This window comes from Melopsittacus undulatus, chromosome 4 (assembly GCF_012275295.1).
Source record: "Melopsittacus undulatus isolate bMelUnd1 chromosome 4, bMelUnd1.mat.Z, whole genome shotgun sequence".
NCBI lineage: Eukaryota > Metazoa > Chordata > Aves > Psittaciformes > Psittaculidae > Melopsittacus > Melopsittacus undulatus.
In genome coordinates, this window is record NC_047530.1 from 23,768,045 (window position 1) to 23,794,419 (window position 26,375).

The 26,375-nt window shown below is 43.5% G+C and overlaps 1 long non-coding RNA gene across 1 annotated transcript in view; it reads right to left on the reverse strand.

Annotated features, from left to right (window-relative positions):
* The window catches only part of LOC115946594 (uncharacterized), a 65,228-nt gene extending 50,389 nt beyond the window's left edge, over window positions 1-14,839 (reverse strand). Inside the window, exon 1 of the long non-coding RNA XR_004080639.2 lies at window positions 14,759-14,839. This is a non-coding gene — a long non-coding RNA (uncharacterized lncRNA). The remainder of the gene's footprint in view (window positions 1-14,758) is intronic.
* Window positions 14,840-26,375: the final 11,536 nt, after the last annotated feature.

Here is a 26,375-nt window from a genome sequence, read left to right on the forward strand (position 1 = left end):
AAGTCAGACAAGCCCAGGTTTCTGGGATTTGGACATGTCATGTCTGCCATCTAGTTACTAGTCAGGGCTTGTTCTATGTAGAAAATGAAGAGTAAATAATCCAGTACCACATAAAAGGAGAATAAGTTTACTGGGACTTTTGACAAATGAGAGAAAGACTTTCAATGATATTTTAATTGAGGTGCTTGGAAAATAATACGATTCATAATTAAAATAAAAATATGTGAATTCCTGAACTTATTTTATTTGGCTGTAAAAATAATGGTGTATGCTAAACTAATAGGCAGGAATACAAGTGATGAAGTGTTACTGCAATAATGGAGTTGAAAGTTCTGGGTCCCTCTCTCAAATACAATGAGATTGTTAGCATGAGGTCCTCTTGGCATGAGACATGATCTGGTGAAAGTTTGACCAGTGAAGTGGAAGCCTGGACATCATAAGTTCTGTGCTGTTTTGTTCTTTGATTGATTGGGTAAGGCACAAATTGGCACAAAGGACCACTTACAGTCTCAGCTTACCCATCTGTAAATGGAAACATATATCACAGGGATGTTTCAGACTTCATTATTGTAATGTATTTAAAACTTCTCAGGTGTAAGGTACTATAGAAGAATGCAAAGGTTATTGTTCCTAATCTAAAGTACCATATGACATTTTCAGTATTCATAATCTTGTATTTCATCTGCAACTTTAGCTTTGAATAATGTTTTGCCTTTATGCACATGTTCTAGCTGAAAAATAGCATTAATTTGCTTTCTAACAAAGCTTTCTGTAATTTGGTTCAGCATTCAAAAGTAAGGCTGCAGTTGTGTTGAGCATGGATTTAGTTTAAATCTTTGATTTAGCTAATTGTTCTGAGCCATGGAAGATGTTGATTCACAGATAGTTATGAAATAGTTAAAATACTGCTTAAAATATCGTACTGGTGAAGAGTGTAATGATGTAAAAGACTCCTTAACTTTACAAGCTACAGTTGTTTATTATAATGAACACTAAATTTTTGCACAGAAACTGTTAATCTTAATTTTAGCTTTTTGTACATAGTAGAGGATGCCCACATCTGTTAAAGTGCCAGTGTTTGCTATGTATAAAGGAACGAATGAGTTAAGGGTCTTCTGCTTCTGGTTTTGAAATACTGTGGCTGTCTTGACAGAGTGACATACTGGGTCCATGTCAAAATATATGAAAGGGCTGTATGATACTTCTAGTTTCTCTGAACTCAGAAAATAGAAGCGCTCATTGAGTAAGACATAGCTCTGTTGGCCTCAGACTCTGACCCAAAGATCAGTTTTCTGTTCCTGGTGCTAGACCAATCCTCTCTGACTAACTGTCAGAAGATGTCCTGGCAGGGACCTTGTGCGCTCACCTGTAGCCTTGCCTGGTGTTGTGCAGTTGCTAGCAACAGAATGCTGTTATGAGCAGCTGTACAAAAAACTGGTGACTTGTGCCAGTGCCCTGTCCTGCGCTGCAACTGGGGGCAGGAGCTAGTGGGCAATAAGGAATTATGGCAGGGCAGTGCACATGCTGAGCATTTCATCATGCAGTGGGGAATGTGACATGCATAAACAGGAATGGAGTTGATAATGAACGAAGAAATTTGCATTTTCACCAAAGGTTAAATAATATATGTGAGTAACCTGTGGTAACACACTGAAGATAAGCTTGTCTGAATACCCTGCACTGAATACAGGGAATTTGGACCTGATGCCAGAAGCAGCTAATGCCCCTCTACTGAGGGCAGCTATGTTTGTCAGGGAGATAGGACAAGTGTCAAAACCAGACCGCATCTCCAGGATATTCACTACAACCCATGCGCCAGGTCCCTGGACAGGCAAACTGGTTAAGAGCAACCCTGTACCTTAGCCTGGGACTGTCCAAGGTGAGTTGGTGTCACTAAAATTCAAGGGCCTGATCTTCTCTGTGGATTTCTTTGGAGTGGCTCCATCTGCTTGATTTGTCTCTCATCCCAACCCTCCCAGATTTTTTCATCCCAAGCAAAGCTGCCACAGGTTATGTGACAGGAGGGCTGCTGGGGACACTGCTGGTGCTGGGCTTCCTACAAGCAAAGCTGATCTGGGCTGCCCTTACCTCAGATGGACAGGGTGGAGGGCAGGTGACACCTTCTTCCCTTTCACTGCTTGTAGAGGTCTTTTTTAAGCCTAACTCTTCTCTTGCTAATTTTTGTCTTACATAATTGAATTACTCCAGTGAAGTTGCCTCCTGATTAATGTTGGTGTGAGTGAACAGAGTACCAGCCCTTGAGCCTTTTACCAAAGTATGATGTTACACTATTTCTGGACATCATCATGTGCTGGTTGTGCAACAGATAAGAATAATGCTTGGTAAGTCATTAGTACTTAGAGTTCAGTTTGTGCTAAAATAATCAGCTACATCCCATTTAGTTTCTAAAGCCTCCTCATTATTGCTGCAAACATCAGAACCATGACCTGCTTTCCACTCTGTGAGAGAGGCATAAGTGAATTTAATACCATCTCTGCATTACAAAGAGTCTGCTGCTGCTCCCTTGAAATCAGGTGGTGTCTTATCATTGACTTCAGTGAAGGTAGAATCAGGTCCAAATTTCAAACACCTAATTTTCCAGCAGAAGTGCAGCAGTCTAAGCCTGCTGCACTTCTTTGGCAAATAATGAATGGGACCTCATTATCTCTGTTGGGACGTGACTTTACAGACGATTACATGCTGAAAGTATGCCACCGATAGACTGGTTCTGTCCTGAACTGTGAAACTTGTTCAGAGAATCAGAGACTGCTAACTTTCAAGACACTTCATTCATTCTTCATATCATGAATGGTTTTGTCAATGAATGGAACTACTGACCTTGATGATCTGGTATCAGTATTTCCTGCTAGGTACAAGCACACAGTGATGCTGTGACTACTGAGCATTATTCCTGCATTCTTTTCAGATGAAAAGTTATCCACAGTAGCATTTACCAGAATTTCTCTCCCTGTAAGATATTATTGTGACCCTGTTCACTTACAAAGAATTTAGCCTTACTGCATATTAGAGATGACATACAAATAGCACAGGAATATAAATTATTTGACTATAATGGATCTTTTTGCTCCTGCTATATATTTTCTGAACTCTACTTTTCAGACATATTACGTAGCTAAAATCAGTAGTCCATGTGTGGTTCTTGAGAGTATCTATGATGAGTGCTGCATAGAAGGTTTGTTGAGAGTATGTAAGAGACTTGATTTATGGATATATCCTTACAAAAACTTTTCTGAGTCAGATAAATACTGTTATTGCTGTTGTGCAGATGGGTAAATTGAAGGACTGAAAACTTAAGTAGCACGCACAAGATCACCCAGCAAGTCTAGAGAAAATAGGCTGGAACCACAACGTTTCATTCTATTTTCATGTTCTGTAAGCATTAGATCATCTTTCTCCCATGATTAGCTGCTATTCTGGCACAAAGTCAGGCCCATTATGATAGAGCTATTTTTCATACAATGGGATGAGACTGCCATCACTTTAATTACAAGCATGTGTTCAGTCTTTTATGGCATTGTGATTATTATGTAAGGTGATGTGTAAAAATAATGAATTTTAAATTAGGAATTTACATTACAAACCCTTTGGGGTAAGGAAATTTTTCTTCCTCTCTGTCCATACACCACTTATCAACTTAGAGTCCTAGTTAATGACTCGACCTTGAAACTGGTATGCCAATGTAAGACTAAAAGTAATTATCATATAATTTTTATTCAATATAGAAATTGTTTTAAATAAATGAGGAGTAAATCCCACCTTTAGAAATTTGCAGAAAAGACTCAAGTGCTTACAGCTAGCTGAACACACTTTTGATAGAATTTACAGCTGATGGGACACAAACTCTTAAACTTGAGTTCAAGGAGTAGGGGCATCCAAAATATATACCCCACAACATACGCTCTTAAACTTTGTAAAATTAACTCAACACTGGGAGGACAATGAGATGATTTCAGAAATGAATAAATGATGGTACATTTATAGCTTCTTTTCAAAGAAAAGAAAGGTAGCCAATCCTTATGACTAATAACTATTATTTAAAGTACAATCTGAGACGCTCCTTGTAAAATTTCAGCCAGGGTCTTGGCATGACTTAGTGCCAAAGAAAAGGATATCTATATTGGGAATCAGCTGCTCTTACACAATCTTTGTGATGATTTGGAACCACTTAAAACCAAGGAGCTGATGATATAATACATTCTTTGGATTTGGAAATGTTCCCCTTATTCCTGCTTTGAATTAAGAGAATATATTGGTGGTTTAGTTACATGTCTCTTAGTCAAAATTTTATGTCTGTCTTTATCATGCAATTGAAGACAGATCCATCTCTTACTGTAAAAAAAATGAAATACAGGTGTGAAGAACTCTCATCTGTTCTAAGTGTGAGGTCATTTCTATACTACAGTGGATTTTAAACTGAGGTTTGCAGACCACCAAAGACCTGAGGATTGTCTGCTGGAGGTCTGTAGAAGAGCTGGCTGGTCAGAGAGGATTGACTTTTTGTTTGGGTTTTTTTTTTTCCTGCTACAATTTAATGGTGTTACAAGTAGCTAAAAATGTATTAAATATTTCTCAGCTAGCACTTTTAAATGTTAACAGTTGTACTTGCCTCAGGGCTGTTATTCAGCCACCAAAACCAGGAGGCAGGGGTGATTCTCAATGACAAAATTTATGAAGATGCTGTCTGTATTTGGAAACTCTTCAGGAATCTGTAGCCTATGTCATGCTTTAAAACTTGTTGGTAAATGCAAACATCTGACTTCACTAAGTGACTGAGGTGTATCTCAGTCACTTAGTGAAGATACACCTCAGCCACTTAGTGAAGTCACTCAGTAATGTGAGAATGCAGATAGGGTTCTAATTGTAAGGGCTTTTTCTGATGTGATACTGTCACTATACAAGTTATTCAGAAGACTTGCTGCTGGTAACAGGCCCTAAAATAGCTAATGATCAGCATACTGAGGAGGACAAGTAAAACTATCTGTTTCTCTAACCTTGAATAACCAAATAATAAAATCAAGACATGATCTATTATTTCACCACTTAACAGAATACCCAGTCTATTTTTCACCTGAAAAGCTTATAAAGTATACAAGATAACAAGTGTTAGTTATAGTAGTATAATATATGCTCTTTGATTAATAATTGCAAACACAGAATGAGTTTAAAAGGCTATGTTTTGGTCCTTTGAAACTCCACCCAGTGTGTGTCTTAGACAACAGAGAAATAACAGAAAGTAATGTTTAGCCACCCATATGTGTGACATTTCTAGATCTGATGTTCAGAAAAGACTGCTGTTGAAGGCACTATTTTCCCACTAAATCTAGAAGGCAGAAAACTGTTTTCACTCGCATTTTCTTGCTGGCCACAGCAGGGAGAAGCATGGGTTATCAAAATATTTTTTTGCTATGGAATATGCTTATAAATCACAGATTTCATAATGCTACTTATACAGAGTTTATGATGGCAATTGACTGTCCATTACAACTGAGACTAGTAAAAGAATTTGTCACTGGAATTCTTGAGGCGAGAATAATCTTTGGCTGTTTTTAGACTGATGCAATACAAAATTACAAAGGAAAATAAAATTCAGTTAAACCCTGAGCAAAAAAATAGGCACAACTCAGGGAGTCCATTCTAGGAGACCTGCCTAAAAGAAGAAATTTATTTCAACAGCTATAGTAGATCAATCAGGAATTGCTGAAACAATTAATTAAATCCATTACTTGGAAATCAATAGAAAAGAAACAGTATCAATTTACTCAATCCAGCAATTTAAATTTCTCAGAGTGCCATGAATAAACTGTGAAATATATCTTTAAAATAAAGTTCTTAATTAGAACTGGCAGTTCTAAACCTGCTGTTAGCAGGAGCCAAACTACCGAAAAAGAGCTCAATGCAATAGATTGTAAAGTGTGTTTGCTTGCTGCTCTAGCATTTAAGAATTAAAACAAACAAGCTAGCAAAAAAACTATCAACCTTTAAAACCGAAAAGTGTATTTCAACATCAACATTAGAGAATTTTTTTCTCTGTGGTTAAAGCAGTTCGGAATTTTCAACTGACATTTTTTACAATAGGTTGCAAATACAGCTGGTTTCCTGAAGGATGAAGCTTGTTTCACAGGAACACACACAATCTAAGTACCATCCTACAATCCACTGCTGGACTGCTGGGTAATCCTTCATTGTTTGTGATTTGATTCAAGTATTCAACCAAGCACATGTCGTATTACACTTTGCTTAAATTACATTGTTTTTATTGAGACTTAAGCATGTGCTTAAAGTTGAATATCTGCATTTTAAATAGGGATTATATATGACACCTACTTGGCAGAAATTACCCATTTATTTTCAAATATGCCTCACTGCATGTTCCTGAGAACAAGAAGTGTGTTTGTGATTTTAAAAATCCTATCTTAGGTTGAGTAAAATAGGTGAATTTCCCCCATTTGTGGACATTCACGGGGAAAAAATAAAAGTTTATGTTAAAGGCAAAAAGGTTAGGTAAATAAAAGAGCAAAGTGTCTCATGCCACCTGTCTCTGCTCATTCTTACAAGAAGCATGAGTCTGTCTCCGCTTCCATTCTGCCTGTGGTTTAGGGGCCTTGGTGGCTTCTGCATTCCTCTTCTTCTTTCATGTTGCTTTGACTGTGCTGTCACTTAGCAGAATCCATTTTTTCTATAGTCCAAGCCCAGTAACCCTTGTCGCTGACCTCACCAACCATGTGCTCAGTGTGAGCATGACTCACAGTAGCGATGAGAAATCCTTGTTCTCTCTAATGTGGCCTTCCCAAGGAAGGGGGGTGGAGAGGGGATAGGGGAGATTCTGATATTTCCAAACTTGCTTGCTGGAAGTATTGTGTCAGTTACGATAATTTGGTGTAGCACATAAATCCTTAGGGTGACTTGCGATTCCCAGCACACCCCTTGTAATCTAATTGGGGAATTGCTTTTCTGTCAGTCACATACTCTGGTGGAAATGCAAGAATGTGAGAAACAATAGGAGTAGGGTAGTACTGAATCAAAACAGATAAAGCCAAATTGCTTGTTGGACTGAAAGATAGGCAAAAGCAGATGAGAATCAAGTTGGTCAGAAAACCACTGCTGCCACTGATGGCTGTGTGGCTGTGTGAACAGTACACTCAGTCTGTGAGCAAAGGGAACAGGCAGGCACACCAGCAAAAACATGACTAATTTTTATGAAAGAAGAAAGATGAAGGCATCAAAATAATACAGTATGCTGCAGCCTGCCGATGGATTTCATAGTTAGGAGAGCACTCTGCAGATAGATCTGGAGATAAAAAATAGCTGGTGCAAAATAAGCCCATGGATAGATTGGGTATGAAGTGAGTGGTGCATAGCCTATGTGGAAGGGAGAGAGCCTGCTTGCAGGCTGCCGGATGTGGACAGCACTCTGAATCAGTTCAAGATGGCTACCCAGGGGGAGTACATGGTGGGCCTCTTTTTCCTCTGGAGATTTTTATTTGTTCTCCCTTTCTTGGTGATTCTCTCTAATCTGAAGAACAAGATGTCCTTAACGAAAACAGATGTTTTGCTCCCTTGTATATGGGAGAAAAAAAAAAAAAAAAGAAATCCTCCAAAATAGAATAAACCCAAAGAATGCTAAGACCAAGGATGGGTTTCCACAATGTCAGAACAAACATGGACACTGATCCGGCTCATTTCCCACCAACATGCCATGGATGCTGTTGATGCAAAGGTCCACAGTAAGACCTGGGTCTAAGAGCGGGTGAGCAATGCATCTCTGTAAACCATAAGCACCACACTGAGCTGGCTGCAGCTTTCCTCATCCATAGTCTCCCACTGTGAGATCCTGGTCAATGGCAGCTTTTGTCATTGGCTTCAGCATAACTAGGAATTGGTCCCAGTACTTAATTTAAAGCACAGCACACAAAACCCCAAAATCATAACATCTCTGCTACATTTATAGAGCTGCATAAGCCACTGATTAACAAATGGATGAGATACTGAACTTTGCTTTGCCATCTGTCTTTAATTACATAAAATAACTTGAAGCAATTAACAAGAAAGAAACACTATGACACAAATAAATAAATCCTATTGATAGAAACAGATGAGGGAATAGTTAGGATCTTTGAATATATAGATGAAAGTCACTATAGCAGTACAATACACACCCAACATTATTACAAGTATTATCTAACAGATTTACACTGACATTACAACTATTTTTTAAAAATAACAGTTACCTGTGGAGATGCAGAGAAACAAAAGGAAAGCCCTGTGTGTGTAACTAGAAAATAAAATGTGTGGTCCATCCAACAGCTGTGATGTCTAAGCTTTGCCTTTCACAGATAAGAGAATCTAATATCAACGGCAAAACATACAAAACATGAGGTTTCATAACTGCAGACCTAAAATTAGTCCATAAATCTGCATGCTAATAAGTGTTTAGGCACCAGTGGGGATTAGGCTCTTTAACACTTTGCAGGATTTAGGTTCTAAGTCTATTTTTTCAGCATTCAAATACACTTGTTTGCCTTCTCTGTTTAGCCACTTAGAAAAAATGAGTGCTGTACAATAGATATTGAGTGACTGCTGAGTGGATTAAGAACTGACTAACTGATAGGTGTCAAAAAGTATCTGTCAGCTTGGAATGAAAGCTCTGGAGTCAGTTTGCAGAAATGGGTGTTACCCCTGGCAGGCTACAGAATGGTCCTTAATAGTTGAGAGACAAGTACATCCCTAGTAAAACAATGCTTAGTAAATTAAGGAGGAAATTGAAATTGGTGGAATGAAAAATAAATTATGAAGATGGAGCAGCCCAAATTTGATGAGCGAAATCTCTGCAGACAAGATGAATTTTAAATTGTGTACTAACAGTGGCTCTACTGATGTACTAGCAATTGTATCCCAAGGGTGGTGCTTGAAAAGGCTTTGGTACCTTTGTGGGGAAGCAACTGGACACAGGGCTCAGTCTGATGATGTGAAAGAGGATTAATGTTGTCTCTGAATGAATTATCAGGGACATAGGGGTTGAGTGTAATACTGCTTATATGGCAGGGGTGTGGTACAGTGTTTTTGAGTGCTAGAAATCTTAAAAAGGATGACATACAAGGCAGAAGAACCATTTGCAGATTGGAAAATATGCTTTGTTTCCCTTACCAAAAATTACTGGATTACAGTGTATGGTTACCTTCACACCAAGAAAAAAGTGTCTTGCATCAGATGAACATATTACAAGAATCAGTGGGTGGAAGTATAAGACAAGCAAATTAGGCAAGCAATGAGACTTGGATTTGTAGCAATAACTGTGATGAACTGCTGAAACAAACTGCCCAAGAAAGTGATAGTGTACATATAAAAACTAGATCCCTTTCTGGAAAATATGTGTCAGCCAAATAAAAATCATTTCGCTTAGTATATAGGGAATAGGGCAATGCTATAGTCTGTGACACGGAAGAGATTAGACATGGTGGGTTAATGGTCCTTTCTGGCCTCAAAAGTCATAAATCAAGGAAAATTTTTTAAACATTTTAGGCCAAACTCTTTCTCATCCACTAATCCTGAGGAAACACAGAGGCAAATATAACCAGGAGGAGCAAGTGGTGTAGTCTTGGATACTGTCCTGGGTTCAGCAGTAGCAGTCATTATTCTCCTTCTTAGTAGCTGGTGCAGTGCTGTGTTTTTGACTTTCAGCCAGGAACAGCGCTGATAACACTGTTGTTTTTAGTCGTTGCTCAGTAATGTTTACTCTGATCAAGGACTTTGTGAGTCTCATGCTCTGCCATGGAGGAGTGGAAGCCGGAAGGAAGCAGAGACTGGACACCTGACCCAAACTAGCCAAAGAGATATTCCATACCACAGCACGCCATGTCCACTATATAAAACTGGGGGCAGTTACCCAGAAAGGTTTGATCACTAGTTTGATACCCAGTCAGGCTGGGTATCGCTCGGTGGGTGGTAAGCGGTTGTATTCTCTTCCCTTGTTATTCCCCTTATCATTATTATTATTGGTGGTAGCAGCAGTGATTTGTGTTATGGTTCCATGGGATATGGCCCTAGAGGGCAGGGGGGCCTAAGACTCTTGGTTAATATTCAAGAATCACCTGCTACAAGCTCAGGAGTGTTGCATCCCAACTAGAATGAAGTGCAGCAGGAGGGCCAGGAGACCCCCTTGGATGGATAAGGAGCTGCTGAGAAAAATTCACAGGAAAAAAAGAGGCTTATAAAAGGTGGAAGTAAGGACAGGCGGCCTGGGATGAATATAGGGGTGTTGTCCGGGAAGTTAGGGACTGGGTTAGGAAAGCTAAGGCCCAGTTAGAATTAAACTTGGCTAGGGATGTTAAGGATAACAGGAAGGGAATCTATAGGTATATAGCGAATTAAAAACAGACTGGGGACAACGTAGGTCCCCTCCAGAAGCTTTCGGGAGAACTGGCTACCCTGGATTTGGAGAAGGATGAGGTTCTTATTAACTTCTTTGCCTCGGTCTTCACTGGCAAATGCTCTGACCGCACCACCCAAGTCTTGGAAGGCAGACGCATGGACTGTGAAAACCTAGATCTTGGGCCCGCTGTACGAGAGGATCTGGTTCGAGACCATCTTAAGAATCTGAACGTACACAAGTCCATGGACCTGATGAAATCCATCCACGGGTCCTGAAAGAGCTTGGGTGATATGGTTTAATGTGAGGTGTGCCCGCCCATGGCATGGGGGTTGGAACTATATGATCTTAAGGTCCTTTTCAACCCGAACTATTCTATGATTCTATGATTAGTTACTGGGCTGTTCTTATCTCAGACCATAGGAGTTATGTTCTTTCAGTTCTCCTCGTCATCCCTCCAGGAGCTGGGGAGAGGAAGGAGGCAGAGTAAGCGAGTGGCTATGTGGTTCTGAGTTACTGGCTGGGCTTAAACCACGGCAGATATGATAAAGCATGTTAAACATTTCCTTCATGTTAATATGCAACATTATACATTTTGTATATTACAGATTTGGGGACCAAGGCTATGGTCAGCATGCTCCAAGCAAGGTAACATGCACAGTGAGTGGAGAGATAAACAGACTGGGTAGGAATGCAGGAGAGTGGATATAGCAAGCACTGAATATGTAATTTGCTACTGTTTCAGGTATTCATGTTGAGAGAAAGAACTTGTTTTGTCAGGGAACACAGCCATGTAGACTGAGATGGGAGAAAGAATTCAAAGGGCAATAATCAATTGCGGTGTTCTCGTAGCTTGTAGAAATGTCCTGTGGGTCACAGCATGAAATTTTGACAGACATCGTTCTATTTAATATCTATATGCTCATCTCAAAGTAGAGCTAAACAGCATAGTGAAATATGCTGATGATACTAAACCAGGAAGGAATGCAAACAGGAGACAGCAGAGAAATAATACCAAAGGACAGGCAGATACTAGAAAGTTACATACAAATACCCCGAAAAACTCACACACAGAGAAAAGAAGATATATTGGAATGTGTATGCCCTGGCCACCAATAGTGCTGATAGACCTTCAAGGTATAGTGTACAACAGAAAGATGGGAGTGAGATATGATTTTGTGTAGTGATTAAGGCTACACACATACTGATGTCTGTTACAAAGCAGGGACGTTATAGTTTGTGTGTAAAGCTCTGTGCCATTACATTCAAATCTGTGTTGAATATTGCCAGCCACTGACTGATTGGAAGGAGTAGGAAAAAAATCCCACAAAGATTCAAAGGCTGGAAAAATCACCTTGGGAGAAAGACTGAGGCTCAAACCCAGCATCTCATTAAGCATAAACTTAAAGTGCATGAGCTGTGCTGCTGATTTACAACTCCCTTTACAGCCCTGCTAGGTGGAACAACATATCAGCTTAAAGGGTGCACATGTTTAAGCACTTTGTTAGATTGGAGCAGAAGGGGCTTGGTTAGACCTCTGAGGAAATGCGACAAAAGTCTTTGAGCCCTTGGCCACTGAAAGGTTCAAATTAGCTGCATCACAATCAGCAGACAGTCATATTTCCATAAGGCTTGACTGCTGCATTCTTATGCACAGAACAGAGGTCTGCAAAGGCTTAAACTAGGTAGTATCATATAACTAAAAGGGAGGAAGGCAGTGGAATCAAGCCTTTTGGGTGTATTTTTTTCAAGGTGAAAATTGGAAGACAGTCAGATGGTCTTTTAAGGGGAATTCATATTGCTGGGGCTTTGGGATAGATAGGTTTGAATAAAGCACCGGAGAATGCCTATAAAGCACAGCTTTATGTCTTTACATTGGAAGGCTGGGAGTCCTTCCCTATTCCAAGAATTCCTGATCATATGGAGTTGCCACAAAAACTCCACAATTCAAGGTGGGAGGCATAGCTCCTTTCTGAGCTCTGAAATCATCTCTGAGACTGCTCATAAAAGAGTTCCTGTGAGGCTGAATTCCTGATGCTGATTTTCAAACCAAGAAAAATTAATCTTTAAAGAATAGGGCTGTGAAATGTTGAACTGGGATCACAGATATGGTGGGAATATCTCTTCTGTGTAACCATTTATTGTGCTTATAATTGAGAATTATCTGAAGTAGAGAGATAATTCTTAGAGAGATTGGGCGAGTTAGTACTTGATTCTTTTTGAAAGTCAAGAGAAGGTGAATACCCAGCTCCTTACTCTTTTTTAATCATTGCCATAATCTGAGATTGTTGTTCTTTTTTTTTTTTTTTTTTTAATTTTGCTCAGAAATAGTAGAAAACTCTCTCTGGAAAAAATCAACACTTCAGTGTTTCACTTAAGTAATGATTCTAGACTTATAATGCATTATGTATCACATGGTTTATGATTAGTATTAGTAAATTAGTGTGTAAGAAGAACATCAACTAATTTTATCTTTCAGAAAATTAATAGTGAAAATAGAAGTGTGGACTTTGGCAGGGATTTAGTCTTGGAAAGTTAGCAAGAAACTCTTCTGGTCTTGACTGGTCAATTCTCATAAGAATTTAATAAAACCCCTGCATAGATTATAAAAAAAAAGCCACAGGGACCAGGGGATGATGATTAGGATAGAGCTTCCCTTTACAAATCTTGATTGAACAAATACTTGAAAGCTATGTTTGTCATCACAGGATGGAAGTCAAAATATGGAGTTAAATTATTGACATAAGTGAATATATACAGATCCTTCTCCTTTTTCTTATTTCTCATTGACCCTTAGTCCTGTTTTATACTGCACTGCTTCATTCACTCCCTAGTGCTTTTCCTTTTCTGATAAGATGTCACTATAAGCTTGTTCATGATTGCAACCCATTGCTCTCCTCATAGTTAGCTTTAACATTCAGCACTTAGTCCCCTTCAGATGCTGAGTTGCTACAGCACTTGTTAAAATTTTTATGTGTAGTACAGTACAAAAGCTACCAAAAGAGGGCAACATATGAGCCGACAATAAGAAATGTATCCTGACAAGTTTACAGTTGTGCATTTGTGACACCCTTCCCCCCTCCTTTTTGATAGAACAAAAAATGTTAGCAGGGCTGGTCAGGAAACAGAATCTCCATTCTATGGGAAATACCAATATTTGGGAAAAAAGTGAAGGTGCTGAAGTTTTCATGGATTAAAAATTCAGAGAAAATATATTTGACATAATGGAAGTGTTCCATAACTGTCAAATCAATCTCACAGCAGAATGCCAAAAGTTATAGCGACAATAAAATATTTAATTTAGTAGGCAAAATATTAAATACATGAATGTTATAAAGTTCAAAACAAAATTAAATAAAACAGCGCACAACTTTCATTTTCACTTTATGGAAAACAATACATTAAATATTATTGAATGTAAATATTGTTTTAATTTGTCTCCACTTAAAATATTGTCAAGATATGTATACTCTCAAAAAAGCAAGCTGATTAAGACCAGGTTGTATTTCCTGAAAGAATATGTTTCCTCTGTACATTGTTTAATTACAGGTGAAATGCCTGAGAGAATTTCAAAATACTCTTAATAATCCTGCAAAAGACTAAGGTAAATTGACCACACCCCAGGACTGTCCCTGAAGCTGTCTTTGTGAAGGTAGACGAGGCGCTGTCCCACACAACATGTGAGCTCAAGCACTAGTATGCCCTGGACAACACCAAATGTGCACCCACTAGCAAACAGTTTATTATAAACAAAAATTTTCTCAAAGTATTCAATATTACCCCAAGGAGTTAGTCTTGTACACCTGCCAGCATGGCAATGGATACAGTAAGCAAATCTAATCTACCTCACTTAGGGTAAATATTTGGTTATGAACCTTTGGAGAGCTCTGTAATTCTTTGTACACTTCTGTGGTGAGAATCAGAGGAAAGGCAGTGAAGATGTAGAGAATGGAGAGTTATTTTTTTCTTATCAGCAGTCCAGATAGGCTAGCTGCCAGTCAAATTAAAAACCTCACCGGAGGAAACAAATGAAGGCCGGTAGGTGTAGAAATGTGCTGTTTGTACAGCTGTACCAACTTCTGCTAATGAGAAATGAGAATCAGCCACATCTTTGTGGAGATGTGCAAAATTCTGTGGCTATGTCCAGGAGGTTGACTATGGAATTTAGGGTCCTCAGACTTTTTTGCATTGTTTTTGTTTTTGTTTTTTTTTTCCTTTTATTTGTCTCATGTCTTTTTTTGAGACTAACTTCTGCATTTTGCTTGGTTCTATTATGGCTTAAAATGCTGGAATATTAGGGAAGGTGAGGTGTGCAGATCTATTACCTATCTGGAGGGCAATGAAACATTTGGAAAGTTTGAAAATACTCACCTATCTTGAAGACAGGATGTTCTGCTTGTAGGAGCAATACCTTGTCTTCTCTCATTTATCCGTGTCCTGCTTTTGCATCTGTATTTCTGTGGATTCCAAAAACAGGAAAGGTTTATTCTTCCTAGCCAGGAACAAGTAGATGTTTCTGTCTGGAGAGTTTCTCCATTGTCTGATCTATCACATGAACAATGACTTCACATAGTTCACCGGATGAAGAGCTACAAGGGTATCAAAGACGTTCAGCATAGGTATGACAGTTGTGCATACTATCTGTATGGCTTTATAGAGTGTATCAACTCAATTACAATGTTTTCAGACAGATCCTGTATTCTGGATATGCAAGAAGATACTTATACTCATCTCCTTGGCCTTCATTTCTTGTACTGATCATCTATTTTTGATTAATGTCTCGATACTCCCTCTCAGGCAACAATGTTACGTTTTGGAGACAAAAGAGGAACAGTTATGGAATTAATTTTAATGGCACTAGGAGGTGTTGTTCATTACCCGGTTGTGTTTATTGGTAGGAAAAAGGTAAATTGCCTTGCCTACATTTGTCTGACTGCTATCTTATATTGCCACTTTAACCAGCAGTCTAGAGACTGGTGGTCATTCCAGAAAGAATTGGCCCTTGCACACAGACCGACTGATTCTCACAAGTGATTCTACGTATGCCCTTGCTTCTCAGCTTCTGCCAAATTCAAGCCTAAATTCTAGGAAGCAACAATAACAGGAGTCATGTCAGACTTGAAAGCAATCACGTTAGCTCTGTGAACACAAACTACTTCCTTTTGTTCTTTAGAAATGATTTTTTAAACATGCCTTGGCTTATCTGTGAGTCAGGTTATGAAAAGGGATCTGTTACCCCCTTTACAGACATGGTATATGAGCCTAGTTACATCACATTTCAAGGCAGATGGATCTCCAAAGGGAACTGCATCATCCAATCGTGTGCTTTCTGCTTCTTGCTATTGATTCTTGTGGTTTGTCTGTTTCTGATTTTAGTTCTCTGTGTAGTTTAAGGGTAAGTCTGTGGTTTGCCCCATGTGCACAAGTGAGGGAGCAAGGGTGCAGAAGACTGCCTGAAAATAAATAAATCAGAAACAGATAGACTAATTATAAGGACACATGCCAAGGGATGGAGAATACACAGCATCCTCATGATCAGATATGCCTAGCCTGTTGAATGAGAGATGGATGTCTCACTATGTGACATAATTCTATACCACATCAGAGAAGAGAGCCAGAACATCCTCTTCCTTGCCTGGTTGAGCAAATCCTTCTTGTGTGGTTTGCCCACATGGCATGTCCCAGCATGGAGAGGAACAGCTTCCCTGAGGTAGGGGTGGGGAGGAGCAAGGCTGGGAAATTAGAGTCTGCTCCTGCCTCTCCAGTGCCTGTCCCAACAGCCAGCAGGGCTAAGTTGGCATGAGAAAGGATGTAATCTACTCCTGGTTGTTTTATGCTCAAAGAACATTACTTCCTTCCGTGGAATGAGGCTAGTCATGGATGCCACTGTGACTCATGGTCTCCTGGGGTACCACAGCTCTGTGCCATGACCTAGGGGGTGAATTAGGAAGGCTTTTGATGTCATTCTCTAAGTGCTGCACCAAAGGAGACAAAGACTTCTTAATGTAATGTCAGGCTATCTCTTAAACATAACCATGAAACTAACTCTGACTTGCCAGCAGCTGGTAAGGCAGTAGTTTCCCCACACCGCTCTGGCACTTAGCATAAGAAATGTCATCATGTGGGTGGATTAGGCAGAACCTGTCAAAAGTTATGTGCATGTTCTTTGGATGTGCTTCCTACCCTGGCCTAATAATGCCAAGGAGATGGGGAGTGGCATGTGTCACACTTTCTGGCATGTGTCATGTAACCCAGTGAAGGAGAGCCACAAGACTTTTCTGCTTTAGTAAGTTGCAGGCAGAAGTGACATGCTGTAGCAGCTAGAAGTCTTAATTCTATATGTATTCACACTGCTAGTGCCTTCACCATGTTTTCTGCTTCCCCAGGACTCTCTGACAGAGCGAGAGGTACATTTTGAGGAAAGGGTAAGGAAATGTATCCAGACAGATATTGTTTAAGTTCAGGGAAGCCAGGGTAGACAGAGACATTTACATAACATGTCACCTACAGTCCTCAGAAAGCTTTACAAGTTCAATGGCATGATCTCCCTAAGAACCACTGAATTTGGCACAGATGTCCAGGGGGAAATATTCAGTGGCTGTTTTGCAGTGTGCAGAAATGTTCCATAGCAGTTCAGCAGAGTTTACAAAGAATATTCATACCTGATAAGAAGAGACATAAGATTTTAAAGCAAGACTGGACACTGTTGAAAGTTAGGGCATAGTCACTGTCACTCACTCCCTAAGGTGGTGTGAGGGGAGTTGATATTAGTATTGGGGTGAGAGAATTTCCCAAGGTCTGGCCCAATCTCAAGGTAAGTCATCCTCAGGGGAACAGGGAAGTGCAGTGTATTCAATCTCATAGCAAAGCCTGGTTTTGCACAGCTCCCTGCTTGAATTCTGCACTGAGGAGATGCACTGTAATCCCTGGGCTGAGGCAATATGCCAGGTGAGTTCATCACAAATCACCACCAGAGTAACAGTACAAGCATGTCTGCCCAGTATGACTGGAATGCCATCTCCTGTCACTGCCAGTATGTTGCAGGCTGTATTTGGTTGTCAGGAAAAGACCTATTGGCTGGGAGTCAGCTGCATACCACAAAACAGACAGGTCATAGGTCTGACGTGACATAGCAGGAACAGCACTGAATTCACCAGCAAGAGTTACTGTACTGTTTTCCTTGTAGCTTGTAATACCACTAAAAATAAAAATAAATAAATAAAATAGGACCAGCAGCTTCTGCAAGGACCTACAATGAATGACAACTGCTACCTTGATGTAGCATCTGTAGCACCTCAGGTCAAGAGCTGCCATCCCCAGGTGCCATGTTCTGATTCTGCGTGAAACTGAACAGCAGTAGTTGCATAAGTACATATGCTAAGCGGTAAAAATACAGCTTGCTGAGCATGAAAGCAGCCTTTGTGGACAAGGGAACTGCACAGTAGCCTCATGGGATGGGGAATGCCTCCTCCCCTCACTTGCTGGTTTTGATCCAGAGCATAGGATTGTAGTAAGGGGGTAACATAAACTGGCCAGTAGCTATACCTCCTAGAAATACACATCCTCTCTCCTGATGTGGGTGCTGCCCCTGTGTCAGACATAGCTGGTTAGCTAGTCAGCTGGTGTCCTGTATGTGGGGTGAAGGAGCGGGATGGGAGCTTGAGGGACTGCACTGGAATGCTCTGAAATACCAATTCTGCAGGGAAGGAGGAAGAGGCAAAGGATAAAGCTGAGATGGGAGATGACTCTGCCACTTAATTTGTGCTTAACATTTGTGTGAAGTTGAGACAACCTGCATCAACATGACGCCTGACATGGAACTTGTCCCATGATCACCATGACTCTGCTCAGATAGCCAGATAATGTCACATCCCCAATTGCATAACACCACGATGCTCTCTAGATCCTTTGCCTGCAATGATTATTGAGCTGACTGTTTGTGCACTGGAGAGGGAATTCAACTATTTTTGATCAGTGGAAATGTTAGGTACATGTCCTTTGTTGGGAGTAAACCAACTTGATTCTTCCTACATCCACATATTGAAAATAGAAAATAATTGGAGAGAAAAGAATATGTGTCAGCAGGGATAAAGGAAGAGCTTTCATCTATGTATGAGTACATGATGTGCAGGGTACACAACAGTGTTTAGGTAGGTACCAGTGTTTTGTAATTCAAAGATCACATAACTTTAAACAAACAACAACAACAACAAAAAAATCCACTGCTGCCATGCTATTTTTCGTTTACAGATAAACAAAAATTAAGCTAACCTCTCCATTTTCATTTATTACTTTTATTCTCCCTCACTTTGTTTCCCTGCTTTCTTGTATGGTAATGCGTTATGTTGTTTGGTTGCTTGTTTGGTTTTATTTGAAATAATTTTGCATGTAATTTTCTGAATTCTTACAGAGCAGAGGAACTGGTAAATGTGTATATTTATGCACCTTTGTCTATGTACAAAGATTGATGGATAGCTAATAAAATGCATATCTCTGCAATCCTTTCACGTTTAAGATCCCCAAGCAGAAGTTGTGAGTATTCATATAAAATAGAACTGATCCAAAATGTACATATTTAGCTTAGATAATAGCAGCCCCCAGATATGTGCCTCTTTCTGCACTTGGAAATCTGTCAATTGAACAAAGAGCAGGATATAGTGTGAATCAAGCTGTCCTAAAAGCTTTATGTGATAGACACATTTTATGGAGTTAGTTCCATTTCTCTCACATTTCAAAAGCAGACTCAGCCCCTAATTATCATGAGGACAGACTTCACAAAATCATTTTTTGTACTCAAGGATTGCAATGTGTTTTAAAAGAATATATGTTAAAAGAAAACAGTTTGTCCCAAGGCTTATGGTTCAGCTGTTCCAAGATTCTTCCTTTTTCTTCCATCTGAAAAATTCTTCCTGAAAAGTCATTCTGCTTTTTTTTTTTTCCTGTTTTTCTGCTTTTTTTTTCCTGTTTTTCAGGGAGGAAAAAAAAAAGAGCTGTAAAGCTCATGTTGTTCTGAACTCCTTCTCTCCTCTTTCACCAATGAATTCACCAAACAAAATTCCAACAGAAACAAATGTTATTATGAGATTAGTAGAATGAATGCCAGAGTTCAGATACTAAACTTTTTTTTAAAAAAACAGTGGGCTTAATGACGTGAAGGAAGTTGTAGTTTAAACATCAAGGTCAATTATTTCGTTAAATATTATTTAAAAGTTACTTGCCTTGAAACAAAACCAGAACTATCCATTTCCTAAAAATGCAAACAGATTATTCTGCCCCTGTTTGTCAGCTTCACTAGATAACTCCTATTTGATCTTCAAATGAAAACAGTTTCTGTTTCAGATTTATACAACAGGCTGTCTCTAAAAAGAAAAAGATTTTAAGGCTGGACTGTTGTTTACTTTCCCTTCTAATCCTGTGAGAAGATTTGCATAAGAAAAGCAATAGATTTGAGTCTAGGTTTTTCACTCTACATCGAAAGCATGAGAATAAGCCAGTCCTCACCCATCTATTCAGAAAGAAAACAATTGCTTTTTAAAATCAGGTGAGCAGGAAATCTTTCAGTAAGTTCAGCAAGGTTCCTGTAAAAGTAACAGGGACTAATTATCGAAACTAACTGGAGCTTAGTTAAATAATTATAATAGTCAAACACTGAGAGTCTAAAACTCAAAACCTCCAGTTCCAGGTTTGTTTCCTCATACTGTGTACTTAGCTTTAAAACAACATCCAGAACTGGTATTTCCTGGATCTTGCAAAGCAGCCCCTTGTATTTGTAGATAGCCTTCTCACAGTTTCTAACAGCATCGGTCTCATTTGGGACTTCAGTGAGCAGAGCAGTGCTGGGAGGTGATGTGAGCTCCGGGTATCATTACTGAGAGAGTGCCTCCAGCTCCAAGTGTGACCCCGGGAGCAAACCAGTTAACTCTGCTGTAGAGTGGCAATATGGACTTGTACCTACAAGACTGCTGTGAAGCAGAAAAGTTTAATGCGTGCAACGTACTTGGAGATTCTTTTGGTGTATAGAAAGGCAAATTATTATTTTATAGGAAGAGGATTGGAAAGGATGTTTTGGATCAAGGGGTCAAGTCCCTTGCTGTGGGTGGTAACCACATCTCAGAAGCTGGTGCACAAACCAGTCAAATTCCATCTTCCAGTTGCTTTGATTCCTTTCTGCCTGCAGAAGGCCTTTCTGTGTCCTCACCACTCTGGTGGGGTGAAGGTGCTTTTCTGTTTCCAGCTTGAATCCCCTCCTGGACAGTCTGTACCAATTCTTTCTGTAATAATTATTTTATTTGGGAGAAGGGGAGGGAAACTGTCTCATAATTTTAAGATTAATCTGAGTTTTCCTGTGAGCCCCAGACACCTGGTGGAAGGACGCCAGCAATGCTGTAGGCTGGTTCGATGTACCAATAAAAATAAAATTAAATTTGAAAAAAAAAAAAGAGTAAGAAAAGCGCCATTCTTAGAAAGCCTCCAGCGTTCCAGCTAGAGCACAAACAGCTGCTTATTTGGGACTGTCCTCTGGTAAATCAACAGCCCCGGGCGAAGGGGCCGCAGCTCTCGTAGTCTCATACAAACCCAGACCCCCGCGGGGGGGGGAGGATAGACATGGGTGGAGGGGGAGGAGAGGAAAGGAGGTGGAAGAGGGAACCATCCTCAAACCTCGGCTGAGACCTCGCCCGAGGGGTCCGACGCTCAGCTGGGGCGAACCAGCGAGGAGACACCACCTTCTGGGACGCCGGTGGCTGCTCGGCTGGCTGGGCTGTGTCCCGCGCTCCCTGCCCCCCTCGGGGGATCTCTGCCCCTTCCCTGCCCCCCTCGGGGTTCCCTGCCCCTTCCCTGCCAGCCCAGGGGGGCCTCAGCCCCCTGCCCTGGGCTTCCGCTGCCAGGCTGCAGCAGGTCTCGGCGGGAGGGCAGACCTCCGTTTTGTCCCTTGGCTCGGGTTTCTCCCTGTCCAGGGAACAGGCGCCTTTGCTGGAGCTGCGCTCCCCAGGGCCTGGGGTCATTTTTCGTTTGTTTGGTTTTGACCTTGTCCTCCGCTGTCTCCCACGGGCCTTACTGTTCCCGCACCGGCGGCCCCGAGGGCGGGCGGGCAGCGGGCTGCCGCCTGTCCCCGGCCGAGCCCCGAGCACGAAGAAGCCCCGCACCCTGCGGGATTGAAATAGTGGCGAGCGGGAGAGATTCTGGGGCACTTCACCCTCTCCTGGCTGGGGTTCAGAGGCAGTCTGTCCGTGTCCCTCGCTGGCCTCTGCCCCCACATTTCCCACGGGTGAAGGCGGTGCGTGTCCCCCGCGCAAATGCGGCGCGGCAACAGTTCTCTGCCTTCCCGCGGGGCACGGGCTGCAGCGGAGGGGCGCTGGCTGGAGCCCGTGGGCCACCGGGAAATGCCACCTCCAGCCTTCGACAGAAGAGTTTCCAGTCCGCGGGTACACTCGGCTTGACGGGGGAGCAAACAGCCCTCCCACCCCCAACCCCCCAAAGAGCTCTCTCCCCCCCAACCCTCAAGCTCAATCAGGATAAAGCAACAACCACCAAAAGCCCTCGAAAAGCCCCGACCGAAGCTCAGCACCCCCAAAGAAAACTGAAAATCAAAGAGCGAGAGAGCCACAGCACCACCAACGAGCACCCCCGAACCGGCAGGGCAAGCTGCTCCGTACTGCGCTGCACTGCACTGCCCCGTCCGGGAGCAGCGCTGCCAGTCCGCGACCGGCCGCAGGGCCCCGGCTCCCGGGGACCACTCTCGCCCTCCACGTGGTTCCTAATTCCTACGAATTCAAGCAAATTGTTCAAGTGATAGAGGGGGCGAGATGGGGTTTAAGCCTAGCCCAATTACAGGGAAACCACAAGAAAACAGATGCAGGTGAAGGGGAGAGAACTCCCTCGCTCCCACGAGCGCTGCCGCAAAACGTGCGGGTAGCAACGGGAGAGACTTTCCCGAGGGCTCCCGGCGCGGAGAGAGAAGCGGAAGAAACGGGCTAGTGCCGGGGGCTCGGGTGGCAGGAGTCCGACACGGTGTGCAGAGCTTCCCCCCCCGGGATGTGGGGGGCAGCCGCCTCTGCGCGCACCTTGCGTCCGCGCGCAGCCCCGCCGAGACCTGCGCGGCTTTGACACGGGCGGTCGCCCCTCGACAGCTCGTATCGAGCCAGAGCCTTTCCGGGAAGAGGGTTCTAACAGCTCAGCAGCGGCAGCGGGGGGCCGGGGAGAGTGAAGTGAAAAGCTGCAGCAACAGTGCGATTTTGGGACCAGGATCAAATCCTAACGTGTTACATAAAAGCCACGGGCGGTTCTTATCAGCAAGCCCGGTCTGAAGACGAACAATCCCCAGGAGCGGCTCCAAAACAACCCTGTTAAAGGAACAATTGTGAAATGCCAACTTCCCACAAGAGTATGAACAGCAGGAGCCAGGCATGTCCTATCTGTAAACCAGGCTTCTGACAACCAACAGAGGGGAGGGGGAGGGGGGGATACTTTCTTGACAAGATTTATCAAGAAACATTTAACTGGGCTTTAATCATATTAGCAAGAGCCCAATTAGGGCTGAGAGCGAAGCGAGGCGGTCGGCGGGCTGGGGAGAGAAGGGGGAGGAGCAAGCGATGGAGTCACTCGAGGATAAAGTCCTTTCATCAGGCTGCGCTCCCGGCAAGCAGAGGAGTGAGAATAAACTGTGCCCTTCACTGGGGGGACGGGGGAGGGAGCTGGCGGGGAATGTGTGTAAAGGATCATTAAGGCCAGGCAGAAGGGGGTTTTTGTTGTTGTTGTTTTTAATTATTACGGCTATTAAGGTGCTGTCTCTGGGAGATCTCGGGAGCTGTTCTCAGGGACCTGCAGCACAGCGACTACACATCTGTGTGTGCAGATCGGGCTCTCTCGCCGGGGGCAAAGAGGACCTCCCCCTCCCTCGGAGAATTTCCTTAAAAGCCCTTTCCCAGGTCGCCTCTCCCTCATGCGGAGCTCTTTCCCGGCAGCAGTCCGCCTCCCAGAGCGGCTCCTCGAGGGGAGGAGGTGCGGGGAGCGGGTGCACCGCAGACCCCGGTAGCCAAAGCTCGCCGAAAGCCCCGGGAAGAGCTCGGCGCCGGGGCTGCCCGGGACACGGCTACAGGGGTGAAAGTGTCTTGCCGGGGTTCCAACTTTACACGCTTTCGCGTGGGCAATCTGCCTCGTCCTTAGAGACTCGCCGGCTCCAGCTGTCGGGGAAGGGGGGCGGGGGGGGGAGACTGCAAAGAATAACTAGAGATGACAGGTGGGAGCAAAAGAAAGCTCTGGCTACGAGCCCCCACCGGTTTACGCCACCTCGGGGACACGCCGCGGGGAGCGGAGGCGGCCGTGACCCTGCCTGCGGCTTTCGAGACATCGTTGGCAGCTGCCAGCAGCTGCCCCGGTTTCCTGCAGTTACCCGCGGCCGGGAGCAGGGAGATAAGGCTGTTAGGCAACCATACACCTTTCACCCAAGAGGAACTGGATCTCTGCACCGCTGGGCAGGGGATGCTGTTGTTTTATTGTTTTAATAGGACAGGGCCAAAGGCGTTTGCCATTCTCACTGATGAGCATCCCCGCTGTCGCGGGCGATCCCCACCTCCTCCCGGCTCGGAGGGGCTCTCCACGCTCCCCCTCTCCATCGCCCCGGGGCGGTGGGCCCGGCCGCTCCGACCCCCAGCAAGCCGCCGCAGCTTCCCCCTCAGGGACGAGCAGCCCGGAGAGGGCAGCTCCTCTTCCCCCTCCCCGTGCACTTCTAGTGACCGTGCCCCCGCCGCACCTTCCCTGTCCCACGCTTACCTTTCCGGCCCGGCCGCCGAGGGGCTCGCCCCCCCCGCTCCCGCCCCCCGCCCCGTCTCCGCCATCCCCGCCGAACGGGTGTCGCACGCCGCCGCGCCGGCAGAGCCCCGGCTCTCGCCTTGCGCGCACCCGGCTGGCGCTGGCAGCCCCACGGGTTCATCCAAGGACAGCGGCGTCTCTGCGCCGCGGCTCGTCTAGCTGCCAACGCCGCGGCGAGGCTGACGCTGCCGCGGCCGGGGGTGACTCACGGAGGCCCGCAGCAGCCGCCGGTTAGCGGATCCACCAGCTAAGCGGTGAGCGGGCACATTGCGGCCGTCTTCGGCCCTTTCCGTGGGCACCGCGGCCCCCCTCACACAGCCCCCTCCTTGCTACCCCTCTGCTTCTGCAGCGTGGAATAAACGCCCGGTTTTCCGGCACATATTCACCCTTCCGACACCGAAAGGGGGCCCGACTCTTTCCCCCTCCCTCCTTGTCGGCCAGGCAGCCCCGTCGGAGGCAGGGCCGGGGTCCGGCCCTGCGGCCGGCAGCGTTCCCTGCGGCACCCGCCCCCAACGTAAGTGACCGTCGGTCCCGGGAGGGGGTGGCTGTCCCTCATATCCCCGGCCCCAGCATGCTGTCGGAGGGGCTGCACCCGGGCGCCAAGGGCGAAACCCTGAGGGTGGTCTGGGCAAGCGGCCTAGGGCCGGGGCCGGTGCTCACCTCTGGCCGGGGTCCTGAGCTCTGCCCAGCGGAGTCAGGCGCCCGCCCTGGCTATGTGCATCACGGAGTGCCGCCTGCGCTAGGCCGGGTGAAGGCAAACACAGCCCAGAGCCAGCTGGATGGCGGGGTGGGGAGGGAACTGGGGGCTAAGACCTGTAAAGGGACCCGCAGTCAAAGTGTCAGGGAGCATTGGTGTAATGCACCATAGACGGTCTGCCTGTTTAGCAAGCAAACTGCAGGGTTTTAGCTGCATGTGGTTCCCACGGAGTCCCGGTGGCATGTTCCAGCTAGAATGTGTTGCAGATGCCTTCATGGTGAGTGTGCAACAGGTCTCCTGCATATGCTTGTGGGTCCCAGGTGGAGCCTTTTCATATCCTTTATGTTGTGTAGTTCAGCACCAGCAGTGCTTTTGAGAAACATGCTTCCTGCATGACATCTTGGTTCTGAAACAGGTTTTTGAAGTGAAGCTCTGGCAACATACATTTTCCAGTCCACCCTATAGGTTGGATGAACAGTTTTAAAGCAGTGTCTTATTAAAATTAAGAGATGATTAAAAACTCATTTATTGAGAAACTTAAGCCAAAAAGGTAGTGGGAATGAGTCTTGTGTTCTCTGGATACATGCTCAAGTTTGGAAGTAGGAAGAAGGCATGCCTGGGCCTGTACTTAAAAAAACTTCAAAACTACTTGTCATAAATATGCTCAAATGATAAGATGTGGATTTATGGATGGGGATTATGTTGTCAGTGCTTCAACCTTAAGTTAATTTTTAAGTCCAAATTTCAGTCCTTTGAGAAAAGAGAGTAGGAGGAGGAAGAGACTATTATAATAGAAATGCTGACATTGCTAACCATGGTGGTGTGAATTCGCTATTATAAGACCTCAGCTAGCAGCTTAATTCCAAAAGGGTGATGTTATCCAATAATAATGCAATCAGTTTGTTGGCTGTAACATAGGAGACTGGGAATTGGTCTATTTTATTGCTATTTTTGGCCAAAATTTTAAGAAAAAAATAACCTGTAAGATGCCAGGATAAAGCAGAAGAGCTACCTTTTCTACTTAAAATAATAAACCAGAGTTCTTTGTGAATATTTTTCACTTCAATGCAGTTTTACAAAAGCATATTTAAAACGATGGCCAGTGAGAATGCAAGCTTTCAAGCTAGGGATTGGAGGATGGAAAGGCCCAAGGGTGGAACATTGTTAAATGTTTCAGAGAGGTCCTGAAAGCACAGTGTTCACTTTACAAAATAGAAGTTTTCTCCTGGGTAATGGCTAAATGAATTTGCATTGATTTGCAGCTGCAAATTTAAAGAAAACAGAAGGAAAGAAAAGAAATGAAAAAGAAAAATGTCCTGTTAGTCATTTAGAATTATGCTGCAACAATTAAGAAAATTGCATCAGATATATCAAAAATTGGAACTGACCACTTTGGGTTTTCAGTTTATGTATTCAGTATTCTCCAGTCCTTGCATCTTTCTTTTCAGAATTATTTTTAAGGAGTAAACATTCTGACCATTT